This window comes from Oratosquilla oratoria, chromosome 6, assembly GCF_046742065.1.
Source record: "Oratosquilla oratoria isolate Oo_2021 chromosome 6, ASM4674206v1, whole genome shotgun sequence".
Taxonomy (NCBI): Eukaryota; Metazoa; Arthropoda; class Malacostraca; order Stomatopoda; family Squillidae; genus Oratosquilla; species Oratosquilla oratoria.
Genome location: NC_134782.1, coordinates 57,660,569 through 57,675,580, shown reverse-complemented (window position 1 = coordinate 57,675,580; position 15,012 = coordinate 57,660,569). Strand labels below are relative to the sequence as shown.

The window sequence follows — 15,012 nt, the reverse complement described above, 5'->3', positions numbered from 1 at the left end:
CCTCGGTAGGCCGGCGAGGTATGAAGCATTGTGTACGAGCGACCGGTGTAACGAGGTGAAGAACCAGTGATATGGCTGGTGCGTGTGGAAGGGGAATACACAGCCCGTAAGACCCAGGGCACACCACAAATATGTCTGGGGGGGGGGGTGTCTGTGAAGTACATTGAGAAACGTATTGACTACCCCCAGGAAACTGTCATGAAACACACATCGAACCTACAATCTTCCGTGTTGCGTCCCTAAAGTGACAGCAATAGTCAAACACATTTCACCCCTATCAAACCTCGCTGTGTTCACCCATCAATGGTCCTCAAGCCATTTCTACTCCGATACCCTGACGTTCAACTCGAAAGTTTGATTTACGATACCCCCACCCTCTCGTTTCAATTTCCTTTGAAATGTAAAATAGGGTTATGTATTTTTAAAGAAATATATCCGTATCGTCAACATCTGCTGTCAGATTGCTATAGTTCTGTGTAGTTGCATGTAGTTATCATGCATGAAATATTTTTTTCGAGAACCCCAGGGGAAATGAAGATAATCTAGGCATCTGGGACAACACAAAGACGAGAAATAGGAAGGTTGGATGTGAGAAAGCCCAGACAGCGTCCCTCGAAAGATAAGCACAAAAACTACCCAATTTCGCGAAGTACCACACAATGACACCCACAGAACTGAACATGCAGCCACACAAGATATTTGCGACAATGTAGAACTACGTTGCCAGGCTCGTAAATTCTAAATGGCTTCCGCCGGTTGGACTGAGTGATGTGCTTTCACCTCTTTGTCCACTCACCAGGTCTCACGCTCGGTCGCCCACTCGCAACTTACAAAACCCAATCAGGCTCCTACAAGCTCTCCCAAATTAATTATCGATATCCTGTATGCACAAACTTGTGACCACACATGCATAATCATATATAAATATCAAAAGTGTAGGTGGAAAACTTTCGTCAAGTTTAAGTCATACCTTTCTTTAAATTTGCGATCGTAAATTTATGGAAAGTGGCACCCACGACACAAACAACCGCCGAAGATTGAACGTGTCTCCTACGTAAGGTCGAAGACCAACGAGCCCTTATATATATATATATATATATATATATATACACGTGCAAATATGGTGCATGGCAATGATATACAAGATATGCAACTTGCGTGAACAAAATTTAGGTAAAGACAGAAGGGAGAATATGAAAGAAAATGTTGTCATACTAAATATCTCTCGGTTAATCTTTTTCGGTGAACGAGACAGGAAACTGGGCCCACCTCGTCCCCTTCCTTCGGTTGGAAAGATTAAGCCCTACAGCAACGCATGGTCGTCATCCCCACTGCTAGGGGATGTGCCCAAGCTCAAACAATACATACGCGTACACACACATACATACACTCACAAATTTGCACATTCATCCACTGCTATGTAGATAAATTTCCACGGCAACAACGGAAAAAACAGCACCTTCAAATATTTTGTACGACGCCCGTAGACTTGCACACAAAGCGTTATCGCCGCGTTTTGTCATTGTTTGGAAATATTTCCCATCTTTATAATCTGCTACCATTTAATTGTGTAGGGTGTACACGTAGGATTTCTTTGTCATCCTATGACATTACTTCACATTACCCTTCAGTGATTCATCTCAGTATTCCATGAAGTTGTTTCCAGCTTCGAGTAGCTTACGGTTTCTGTATCTATGCCTTACGTAATGGTAGTGCGTTATTGTACGATATTCCAGCTGCACACGCGACAAATAATCTTTGTCGCAACTGGCACAAACTTGAAAGAAGCATAACATTTATGTCTGCATAGTGTTGGTGCTCAATGGCATTTTAAAACATATTTTCACATGGTGCGATGATGGTAACCTGCCTGTTCATTTCATATAACGCGTATTCAATCCAACGACAGTTACCCTCCATCCATACGACTATCTTAGTCGAAAGCGCGATGACCACACCCCAACGCCAACCGTCAGATTCTAAACGAGCCGGCATTTCCACCACCACACACACAACCCTCCCTGTCTACCACAGAATTTACCATTTTCAATAAATGTCAGCACTTCAAGTTCTTTCACAGCTATTACAATATCTTTATAGTTGAAATCAACTTGGAATATGGAGTCAAATTGGAGTTTATAACGATGAAAATTCAAACAGCGAATATGGCGGGAATCGTACCTTGAGCTGCTGCTTCGACGCGCGCCAAGCCTCGACTGGATGGCGGGACGGTGGACGGGACGGCGGAGAACGAACGGTGATGGTAGAGGAGGAGGTGGAGGAGAAGTCGGAGGCGAGAGGTGGAGGAGGAAGGAGAGGAAATTGAGGGGGAAGAGGAGACAGAAGGTGGGCTAGGGAGGTGGGGGAGCGAGTGGGTGGGAGTGGATAAGTGGATGAAGTGCTGAGAACGATGAATTCCACTGTGAATGTATTGGGTTCTGATGGTGCGTCATACACACTAATCTGAATACCCCGTCCGGTGTATCGATATTTGGAAATTTGTCTTAGTATTTTGAGTCGAGTGGTGAGGCTGAGATTATGAATATGACATAAGTCTTGACGATAACAATACAGCAAGAGCAACGGATAGGATATGCTGCCAGTAGCAGAGCAAGATACTAGTGATATCAGGATTAATCTGTGGTATCGGAAGACGGGAGGGGGCTGTAAAAGCACGTGTTTGTAGTTACGGCGCTGATAGATACGGGGATGACGCTGTGGGGGATGGAACCGTAAGTATGGCGCAAAGTTAGTGTAAGCCGGTTGCTTTCATAGACCTTAGGACTTGAAGTCTAAGACAGGGCTGCCAACCTTCCCAAACCGCACTACCCCACATTGGTGAGCGGATGGCTGGGAAATCCACCACACAAGACTTGATTCCACAATAGTCGATAATTGTATGTTTGCCGATGTGATCCCCCCCTGTCCCAACCACCACAAACGCTTTGAAAAGGCTGGTAGTTTAAACTGAATAAAAACATGTCTGCTCTTCGTTTTTTCGTGTATGGTAGTGACAATGAAATAAAGAAGCTACCCGTCTACCCCTCCCCCCCACACACACACTCGAATTGAAGGGAAATTGATAAACAGCTACCACTCTCAGAGCGGTATTCACTTTCAAGACATTCTACCTACCCTTTCAACTTTATTCTTACTTACGCTATATTATTATATTCAGCTTTCAGGACTCCCTCAGCCGTAAAGGGATATATAATTAATCGACAAAGCATTTCAAGTTAGGTGGGTCGTTTGATGTCTTTGTTCTGGTCAAAGCCAAAGCCAAACCCTCTTAGCATATTGCCTTTGACTGCGGGTGCCGCCGATTGATTTGATTCATCTATTTGGCATCTATTCGGTAGCAAAGGAGTGGGTGGTGATGGTGGTGGCGGCTGCGGTGTGACAAGTGGGTAGTAATGATGTTTGTGCAACTAGTGCTACTGAATGTTTACGCAACAGTAATGACTTCATTTCACCAAAGTACGCTTCGTCAAACTAATGCCTGGTCTTTCATCAAATTCAACTTAGGCTGGGTTGATAGTAATTTTCCCTGCCACTCTGTGACAGGAAATTTATCATACGAAATAGGCAAGATAGAAATAATTCAAAATTCCCACGGTCTTCTTGCGCGCGGGGGCAGCAGCAGCATCCAGTCATCACTAGCACCACCTACCAACTTCTGCTCTCATAGCTTTTGAAAGACCAGTGAGAGGAACGAGCCACTCACCCCCGGAGCGACCTCTCGACGAGGCGTCCCACTGATAATTAATTATAATGCGCTCCTTTAAGTTCCTTCAAATTTGATCGGAGCCTCTACATTGTAAGACATGTCTCTTCTGGTTACTTTTTCTTTTGTTCATGTTTCAGCTTTGTGTACATAGCATCATTGTTATTATCATTGTTGCTATCATAATTTATTATTATTATTACTATTATTATTATTTATTACAGTATTATTATCATTATCATTATTATTATTATTATTATTATTATTATTATTATTATTATTATTATTATCATTATTATTATCATTATTATTTTTATTATTATTATTATTATTATTCATTGTTATTATTATTATTTTTATTATCATTATTATCATTATTATCATTATTATCATTATTATCATTATTATTATTATCATTAATTATTATTATTTATCATTGTTATTAATTATTATTATTTATCATTATTATTGTTATTATTATTATTATTATTATTATTATTATTATTATTATTATTATTATTATTATTATTATTATTATCATTATTATCATTATTATCATTATTATCATTATTATCATTATTATCATTATTATCATTATTATCATTATTATCATTATTATCATTATTATCATTATTATCATTATTATCATTATTATCATTATTATCATTATTATCATTATTATCATTATTATCATTAGTATCATTAGTATCATTAGTATCATTAGTATCATTAGTATCATTAGTATCATTAGTATCATTAGTATCATTAGTATCATTAGTATCATTAGTATCATTAGTATCATTAGTATCATTAGTATCATTAGTATCATTAGTATCATTAGTATCATTAGTATCATTAGTATCATTAGTATCATTAGTATCATTAGTATCATTAGTATCATTAGTATCATTAGTATCATTAGTATCATTAGTATCATTAGTATCATTAGTATCATTATTATCATTATTATCATTATTATCATTATTATCATTATTATCATTATTATCATTATTATCATTATTATCATTATTATCATTATTATCATTATTATCATTATTATCATTATTATCATTATTATCATTATTATCATTATTATCATTATTATCATTATTATCATTATTATCAATCATTATTATCATTATTATCATTATTATCATTATTATCATTATTATCATTATTATCATTATTATCATTATTATCATTATTATCATTATTATCATTATTATCATTATTATCATTAATCATTATTATCATTACTATTACTATTATCATTATTATTATTATTATTATTATTATTATTATTATTATAATTATTATTACTATTATTATTATTATTATTATTATTATTTGCTATCATCAACTCTCTAGACACACCTCCATCAACTCTCCATTACGATTTTTTCCTGGAACTCCACACTTCCCAACCACTCCGTCTATTGGTTCATTTCTTACCCTAGAATTAAGGTCTCCCAATACCACTACATTGACATTTCTCCCTAAACCCTCTATGCACTCATTTAAATATATCCAAAAAGCCTCCCTTCCCTCTACACTCTTCTTACTACCAGGCCCATATGCACTTACAAAACACCACATCTCCCTTCCCAGTTTCACCTTCATCCACATCAACTTCGAAGAAACCTCCTTCTACTCCACCACACGCCTACCTATCTTTTCACCTACTTGTCCTCTCTTCACTCCTGAGACCCTCCAACTACACTCCCAAACTCAAACTCGTCCCTGCAGTTCGACTTAGTTCCACTCAATGCCAACCCATCCATCTTTCTTCTTACAAACTTACTACCTATCTATTCCCTTTTACTCTCATCTGTACCTCATCCACGCACATTAAAGGACCCAAATCTTAGCATTATAACCAAAATAATCAAAATTATACTGACAAATAAGAGAAGAAAAGAGGAAAAGGTTGGAAAGAGACGCACAATAAACATCATTTCGTTGGTGGTAGGGACGAAATCCTTCTTCGCTATCCACATTGGGTTCCTTCTGCTGAATAAATCACTTCCCGTAAGCCAGAATAAATATAAGATCAGCATATACTGTAGACACCAACGGGTCATGGGCTTATATTTACTGGTGTCAAAGAACAAACACTACAGGATGCTAATTGAGAAGAATGAAATGTCGCACAGACAGAGGAGAGGCGAAATGGAAACTCGTTCGTAGAAAACGCAGCTACTTCGTTCAGGAAGATGGAGAGTAGAAAAAAACCTTCTCCATTACGGTGGAAGTGACGAAACGAGGCAAGAGCTCTGTGTAGAGAGACGGAGGCAAAAATATATGGTCGGGGCAATAAGGTGATGGAAGAAAGATAGGAAGGAACTGCGCAAATGTAGCCTTTGAATGATTAAATAGGGTAAAATTTTAATACCCGGGGGTTTGTGGTTGCGTCTGCCAGCCTGAGAACCCACCTTGCACAATAATCATATTATATAAAAGATAATAGTTTGTAGAAATGATCGAAATCTGAAAATGTTGCATGACGTCACAACTGAAGACCAGCCAATCAGAAGAAATATGACGTCACGACTGAGGACCAGCGGATCAGAAGAAGCGACATGACGTCACTACTGAAGGCCAGCCATCGGAAGAAAAGTCGACATGATGTCCTGAATTGTTTACTGTGATGTCACGAATTGTTTACCAGTGTTGCCATTGTGATCTATGCCAGTTCCCACAAATGAGTGAAATTTTTTCCCACAATATTCCTACAAGGAAATCTGAATTTCCACATTTTCCCACAAATAGAAGAAATTATTATACTATATACACAAATAAGTTAATTGCTACATAGAATTTGCTCACAAAACATGCAATGTGAGCAAATTTCTCCCCCAATTTTGTGGAAAATCCCCACAAAATGCCATCCCTGAATGTTTACTGTTGAACAGAATGTTATGTTATTGAACGACGAGCGAGGCCAAAGGCCGCTTAAGACGAAGCCGGGACGGGCACAGCCCGAGGCTTGTAATAAGAAAATATGCGAGGTGCTGGGTAGGAAACCAGTTCCGTGACGACTTTGACTGGAGCAAAGGCAAGGAAAACGACCGTAACTTTCATCAAGATGGTGTCAGAACGTCCGTGATAACAAAATGAGCAATGCATTGGGAGAGTGACAGGGTCTGGGAAGAACGGAAGAGGAAATGGATTGACGGAGAAGAAAGATGAGGAATAGGAAGTGACATACTGAGACGTCCCTACAGGCTTAATCCTCGCCGACCCACATGCTGGCGCGCGTCTTTGCTGAGAGATGGAAATGACCGTTATAGAATACAAGGTCTAAATATACAGGTCAGATCGTTTGAATTCTTCTGCGCAGCTTCTGACGTCATTTGGCTGAGTCCATTTTCTCTTTGTGAAACACTGAAGAAAACTGTGAAACGCCAAGGAAGACAGGAACTATAATATTTTATATATATATATATATATATTATATATCATATATATTATATATTCATATATATAGACAGGAACTATAATATTTTATATATATTTTATATAATATTTGTCAGAATATAACTAATTGCGTGGAGCGGTGCGAGCGAAGGGAACGTCTTTCTTAAACGACGCACCAGCTTCAACTGACAGCTATAGGACCCGCCAACCCCACTTTCAACAGCCAGGTGACGTTCACGGGCCCGCTGCGCCAACTCCCTCGAAATTCGGTCGGAAGTGGTTAGACCTTATATTCTTAGATCTTGATAGAATAGTCATGCTACTTCCTTTGTTGTGCGTACGCATCATGAGGGTATCCCCGCGTTGATTATGACTTCATTCAGGCTAGAAACAGACCCCAACGCCAGTGAGGAGGCGATTATGAGATGCGCCTGCGTATATTTCGGTAATGTGACGGGAAAAGAGGTCGTAAATGCAGTTGGCTGGAGGTCTGAGCTCCGGTTCAGGATGATAGGAAACCGAGAAAAGAGGGTATTACAAATATCGTGATGTAGACGCTCCAGAAGAAAATAAAAGAAAGCAATAAACACATAACAAACAGATAACATCAACTTGATACTCGCAAACAAAAAAAATAAAAAAAAATGAATAAACAAATGGACCAGGGATTCGATACAAGAACCCATGGACTTCCAATTGAACTCCCTAACCTCGCGAGTGATTGGGAGTTGTTTGGGTCCGCCAGCTGGTATCAGAGAGGACGTGAGGACGTGATGGATGACAGCGGGAACAATTGAAAATAAATCTACCCCGTTTCTATTTGTTTATTGTTTATTTTTGTCTTCTTTGTTTATTAATTCATTTGTTTATTTTTGCCGTCGTTCTAAGAGTTCGCCCGTTACGATGTGTCCTGGTTTCAATGAATAAGATTTGATAAATTTGCAATTTCACATTTCTGGTGAATAATCTAAAAATGATAATGATAATGATAATAAGATAATATTAGGAAAAGTAAGGGGTTCCCAAATTGTGGTGCGTAATAAACAAATATGTAATAGCGAATTTTGTACCAATTCGTGAGTCGATAGTTTCCATCACATTATTTATGGAGTCCAAGAATGATTTTGTTCTTAAGTTTACACAGATTTATTTCTTTGCCCGAATCAACACTCTTTTAATAGTTGCGAAACCCATGACACTGATACTTCATTGTGAACTCCACGAAGACAACTACAGTAGGTAAGTGACATCGTACGTCTAGCAGCAACTGTTTTGGTCGACAAGATTGTCCTCTGTTTTCAGTTAAGTGAAAAATAATCCCTCCTACACCGAACCCATTGCGGTAACCGCATATATCCCAAACTGATTTATGTGTAACGTACATCACTTTTATTCCTTCAGAATTGAAAATTTAGCACCTGATTTTAGGAGTAAAAACTGGGGAGAGGGGGAAATAATGTTACCACGCGTATTCGAATACTCACCGAATCCAGAAAAAAATGCGGCCCAATTAGTTCGGATATGTAAGAGATATGAAAAGTTGCTGATGATCTACTTTTCAGAATTTTTAATCACTTTCTGGCTTCGAAATCATGAATACCCAAACCTATTTCCACAGGTATGCCAAGCCACTGGAACTAGGGGAAAAGAACACTACAATCAAGTCCCTTGCGTGTCATTAAAGATGGGACGGTGCGAATGGTATTAGGGACACATTTTTTCGCATAAGTAAAAGCAACCATCTCCTTGGACTCAACCACCACCTTATATGGGGGAATAAGGCCTTGATTATTTTTACTTCGAGATGTAGTGTGAACGCTGAATTATCCTTCCTTTGTTATTTATCTGAGGCCAGCCCTTTACCCTAGGATGGCGCTGGGCACGGAGAAGACGAAATTCCTGTGACTTAGCTTCGGCCCGACCCAATAAGGTGGGACAAGAAGCGCGCTTAGTCGGCAGGAATGTGGGGCCAGGCTTGACAGCTGCAGGTTCGATTTCCAGACACTCCACTCCCTCAGAATGATCGCTCCTTCTCATACATGGAAATGGCTCAGGAACGTGTCGTCCTTTAAAACCATCCCCATGGATATCATGAGCCTTGGGAATAACTTCTTACGACTGAGACGATTCCACCGTTTTTGGGTATCAGCTGGGGAAGTGGCCATAAATGCAGCAGTCGATTCGGACGTGCGCGCTACTTTTTTTTTTTTTTAAATAAAAAGGGGTTATGACGTCATAACGTCACGGCAGAGGACACCTATGATGAAGAATGCTGTGCTCGCGACAAATATTCTAAACAGTGAATCCATAAGATGAAATGAATGCAAAAGAATAATGAAACATTATAGAAGACATCGGAAGACAATAAAATAAAAGGTAACCAAGTAGCACACTTCCCATTTTCTCTTTCACATAAGATCTGACAACCGCAACTGCTCACCTCCTCCCTCTCCTTTGACACAGAGAGTGAACCACAATAATAAAGAACAGTCCAAATTTTCTTTTCAGAGAGATCTATGGGAGGGTACAAGCATTCAATTAATCACCATTTCACTGAAAACAGAACTAATACTAGTCGGTTCTACACGAGTTGTCCGCCAAGAGATTTATATATATATATATATATATATATATATATATATATATATATATATATATATATATATGTATACATATATATATGTATACATATAACACAGGAACCCACAGTCGGAGAAAGAATAAACTTCGAATAAAGAAGTTTATTCTTTCTCCGACTGTGGGTTCCTGTGTGTTATCTACAAATGTGCTACTACATTTCTATTTAGAATATATATATATATATATATATATATTATATATATATATATATATATGTATATATATATATACACACATGTTATACATGTATGTATATATGATCCAATAATCCAAATTCAGGTATGTTTAAGTTATGCCAAATAATATAACCAGAATAAAACTATAAGGACAGTGATCAGAGGCCTTACATGCCTAAGTGCCTGCCACCCCGGGACAAAGTGTTCAGTGACGCCCCCCCCACTCCCCTTCCCCATCACCACCTCCCATTTCCTCCATTCCTTACTGCCTATTATTGCTATTGGCTTGCGAAATAATTAAACATATTCTATAAATGTTATTTAATGTCCCTATTCCTAAAAGGATAAGGGAAAAATATAATATTCTATTTATTCTAACGCAAAATTCGTATATAGCGATAAGATATTCAGGGCTCCTTTAACCTTTTTATTGTAATTATTTTGCCAGTTTTGTGGACAGCATGTCCAGACTAGAATTGCCCCCCCCCCTAAATGTGCCGCCCTGACAGTGATAGAAACACTGTTGTTGGTGGTGGTGGTTGGGAGGAAGGGAGGTAGTAGTCTGCCTGCGGTGTCAGTCATAACAACGGAACAACACAGAAAAATCACGAAATCTTTAATGGACCGTCCATCGTCTTTGCCGCCTTCATCAGCCGGCATTGGGTTCCCGCGGCTTTGCGACCCCTAACTCATCCCCACCCCGAACCAGGAGAGCGACAGCCAGAAATTGCAAACTCCGTGAGAAAAGGTCACAATTAAGAGGAGGTATACAGTATCAATTATTTGACATAACTTTCAAGCCAAAGTGGGAAGCTTGATTTTGTGCCCATAAGCCTATTTCTATGATTATTATTACTTTTATTCATGATATTTATTATTTATGTTTATCTACTTGTGTGTTTTACATTAATCCAGCTCCGCTACAGACGAATTTGTCTATAATCATTTCATGGAATGTCACGAAATAAAAATAAAACAAACAACACAAGGCAAATAAATGTTGAACAACAATTTGAAATTATAAAACCTGATGCGAGGAAGATTGAAGATAAGATGCAGTGGAACGTAGTCTAAGTAAAGTAAGAATTTGGTTGTAGAAGATTCAGTTAGAAAAACACCTAGCAGTTGGTTGTATTAACCAACTGCTAGGTGTTTTTCTAACTGAATCTTCTACAACCAAATTCTTACTTTACTTAGACTACGTTCCACTGCATCTTATCTTCAATCTTCCTCGCATCAGGTTTTATAATTTCAAATGAGTATCTCTATATCCACAGGAAATTGGGCAATTCCTACACCGCCGTCATGTTGCCAAGGTGAGGAATACTGAACAGTAGCCTTGCAAAAATAAGAAGGAAACAGAAAGTGTGGATGGTCGTAGAATTAGATGTCTGAGAAGTGGGCGCAGAATTGGGCGGGAGGGGTGGGGGAATGGAGTGGACGCGTGGGAGTGAATTTCTGGACGTGGTTGCGTGAGTTCGGAGGTGCGCGGTCAGCGTGGGCGTGGTGGGGAGGGGAGGGGGAAGAAGTGAGCTGAGCGTCACGTCCCGGCGGGCCGGGCTAGTGGCCACACTGCCTCACCCGTGGGGTAAACCCGTGATGGTTGATGCTCCAGTTTCGTGCGCTGGGAATTTCAGGGTCGAGAGCTTTCTCCGCGGGCACAGGGAAAAAGTCTTCGGTTACAAAGTGGTCTTATGGGTGGTTACATGGACAAATGAACAGCAACAGACCCATTGGTCCTTACATGGGTGCCTATGTATAAAGGTTGATGGATCTTTGTATATAGGACGACAATGGTTTACAGCGTCTGTGTGCATGAATGTGTGACAGAGAAAGGGGTGTTTCACACTAAAATCACATAACCTAAAATGTATTAATGTAATTTGGTGAAATATCTCAACCCAAGGAAGTTTGGCGACATCAAATTTGATAAGACGTACTTTGGCGAAATGCAATTAGACAAATGTGAAGTCACCCTATCACTAATGGGTGGCATGACTTAGTGCGAACAAATGAGGGCGATACCAACTTGACAAAGAAAACGTACAAAATTGATTTATTCTTGAGTGATGAGCGATTTTGTAAAATTTGCATATAAGATCTGGTTGCATTTTTAATGTCATAAAACCAATATGAAACTGACGAGGACGTAACTTTACTAAAAAGTTATGATTACTCGAAAATTGTGACAGGTATTTTGATTGATTAATGTGTGAGATAGTGATTGTGAGTGCAGTTGCGAGCTAGCTGTACCATGGGCAGAGGGCAAGAAAAAGAGGAGCGTGAAGTTGTGCATGACTTTGTATATAATTTAAATGAGCGACGAATTTAAACGAATAACGAATGCTGCACGCTATACGAGACGCTCGTGTTTCAAAAACAACGTTGCCATGTGAGTGGGTTTAATTTTTTCCACATTATTCATGGGTTTGTTTATGCGACTGCTAACCACGGGTGTTTAGAATAATATACAATATCTTGCATGTCAGTTATCAAATGATAATCACTCAGTATATGAAGACGATAATATCGATGTTGACACGACGCTATTATTTTTTTCTGGTGTTTCCAGTAGGTAAGGTTAAAAGTGGTATTGCCAAATATTGACTGGGATTTACATAATAGTGTCATACTGATAGCAATGATCTCGTCTTGTTTTACCCATTATTTTGTAGAATGAGATTGTTCAAGGCACAATTGTCTTTTAGATTTCGTGGTGTTACATTGGAGAGACATTGGAGAAATACAGCTTACGAGGACAGGAAGAACTTGGAAGAAACCAGATTTTACTTAACAGAGGTAAAGGAAGAGTCAGGCCCGATTGACAGAGATTCATCTCTAACTAGGAGCTGAAGTACATAAGAAGTACCGTTTACTAGAATATAGGACATCACAGCCTGGCCATGGGAGCGGGCTAATCCATGACCACCGGCTCAGCACGCTAACTTGGAGCACCACAACTCCAAAGGTGATGCATCCAAGGCGGATCGATGGAGGGTCAAAGGGTTTTAATAAATAATGAGGGGTTTTTGTTTATCTTTTTTTGGATGACTCCTCCTTGACAGATATAGGGGTGAGGGGGTGTCTGCTCTTAACACAAAATTCCGTTTACACTATTCTGCTTGATTGGCTTATAAAATACAATGAATCCATCAATGTCAAATAGACAATATGCTTTTATCACAGCTGTGGGTCATCTGGACAATTTTCGGGTACTGTAAGGTCGCTTGGCACTTATGAATCCTCACAAACGCTGTGTGGTATTTCAAGTGATTGGTAGGGGACATGTAAACAGAATAGTAACGAAGGTGCAAATCAATTAACCACAACACTGAAACCATGCCATTTAAGATAGACTTCGTGAAAGGAACTACATTATTTTCTCACAATTGCAAAATGATAACTAATGATTATAGTAGTATATACAACTGGATGTGGTGACTGTAGACTAAGATTACTGTTAATAGTACAATACCGGAAGATGGTTCAATTAAGAGAAAGGTATTTCTAAGTTGCGAGGTAGTTTTCAATGGAAACATGGTAGGTCTTTATATCAGTAGTGGTTCCATGGTTTTCTTTTATCCAATCTGTATCTTCGCCTGCGACGTGTTCGTCCTTGCTCAAGCAACACGCATGACTCATACGGGGGTCGAAAGCCCCGCTCCCTGTCCGTCCCTCATCTCCTCCTCCTTCCCCGTCTCCTCATCACCCGGTGGGTCAGGCATGCGTGAGTCGGTCGAGCAGATACCGGCTACCGGGAAATTGCTCACTGTTCGGTGAGTTGTCGATGTCAGGCACGTGACTGGTGCAGCATGGGGAACTCCACAGTTCCTCGTGGATGACTGTCTGTCTGCGACCGTCTCATTCTGGCAAGGGACCCGAAGAGGGTAAGGCCAAAAATGTATAGAGGAGGTAGCATTATAAGGGATAACTGCGACCAATCACAGATTGTTTTTATTTTCTTATGAACAGCATTAGAATGAAATTATGATATAAAAATACTGATACTATTTTTGTAAATGATATTCTTGGTATATCATCTCCTGAAGCCAAGCTTTTGCCAATATAACATTAACATAATATAATGATGTGTAAATACGTCAGATTCAGCCAATTATTATCGTGTACCTCTGTACATTTTTTTTTTTTTTTGCCCGCAAACATCTGCTGTGTTTGTTCGTTCGGCCAAGGTGATTGCTCCACGGTGAGGTACCGTGCGAGGCTAATGACGTAATATATGCACAGACTCGCACAATCGTCGAAATCGGAGCAAATTCCGTGGCGATATTTACACAGCTGCACGCATTAGGCAGATACGCATAGAGCCAAGAACGTAATTACCCGTGGATTAGGAAATAATTGAATATAATTAACCTTGGATTTAATAATAATTCCTATTTCACGACACTTTTCCCTGCTTGCGTGATTTCATATATGATGGGCCCTGCGTGCAGCGATTTTGCTGTTACGAACGCCTAATCCCACGTTAGCATCTCCCAAGGCTTTCTTCGAGCTTGATGACCGCTGGCTGCTGCCGTGTAGCTAAGGGTTTCCGGTCAGATAAATTCGAGGCACATATGAGCTTTACCAAAGGTTTGCCCGTTATTTTGAGGATAACGTCAACAATCAGCTTTGGCACAATCATACCTTAGGAAAATATCTACGGTATAAATATTTGTATGTCTTCAGGGTGACTAATTATTATCAAGACCAGCTCCTCAGGGACGGTCAACATTATCAACTCACACGTAACTGTGCTACACTGCAGACATTAACTTACTACAATAATATTTATTCAAGGTGATGGGGGATACATGGATTCAACCGACCTCAATACACTCAATTATCACAGGTAATATTGTGCATGTCTCATCCACCTCGATTGTGAAGTCATAGACAGAAATTAAATGCTGGCTTCCCATTGGGAGCTTATCCGACTTCCCTGCCCACTTACACTCGAATTCACCAAAATTTTAGAGCGAGATGGGTATACAGTATATGATACGGGACCAAGTTATACGAAAGTGAATTGTAACGATTACTACATGTTACCAA

The 15,012-nt window shown here is 39.4% G+C and overlaps 1 protein-coding gene across 13 annotated transcripts in view; it reads right to left on the bottom strand.

Annotated features, from left to right (window-relative positions):
- The window catches only part of cib (thymosin beta cib), a 51,629-nt gene extending 49,285 nt beyond the window's left edge, over nucleotides 1-2,344 (bottom strand). For all 13 annotated transcript variants that reach the window (XM_076186981.1, XM_076186988.1, XM_076186989.1 and 10 more), the window contains exon 1: nucleotides 2,182-2,344. The gene's annotated coding sequence lies outside the window, so the exon portion shown is untranslated. The remainder of the gene's footprint in view (nucleotides 1-2,181) is intronic.
- Nucleotides 2,345-15,012: the final 12,668 nt, after the last annotated feature.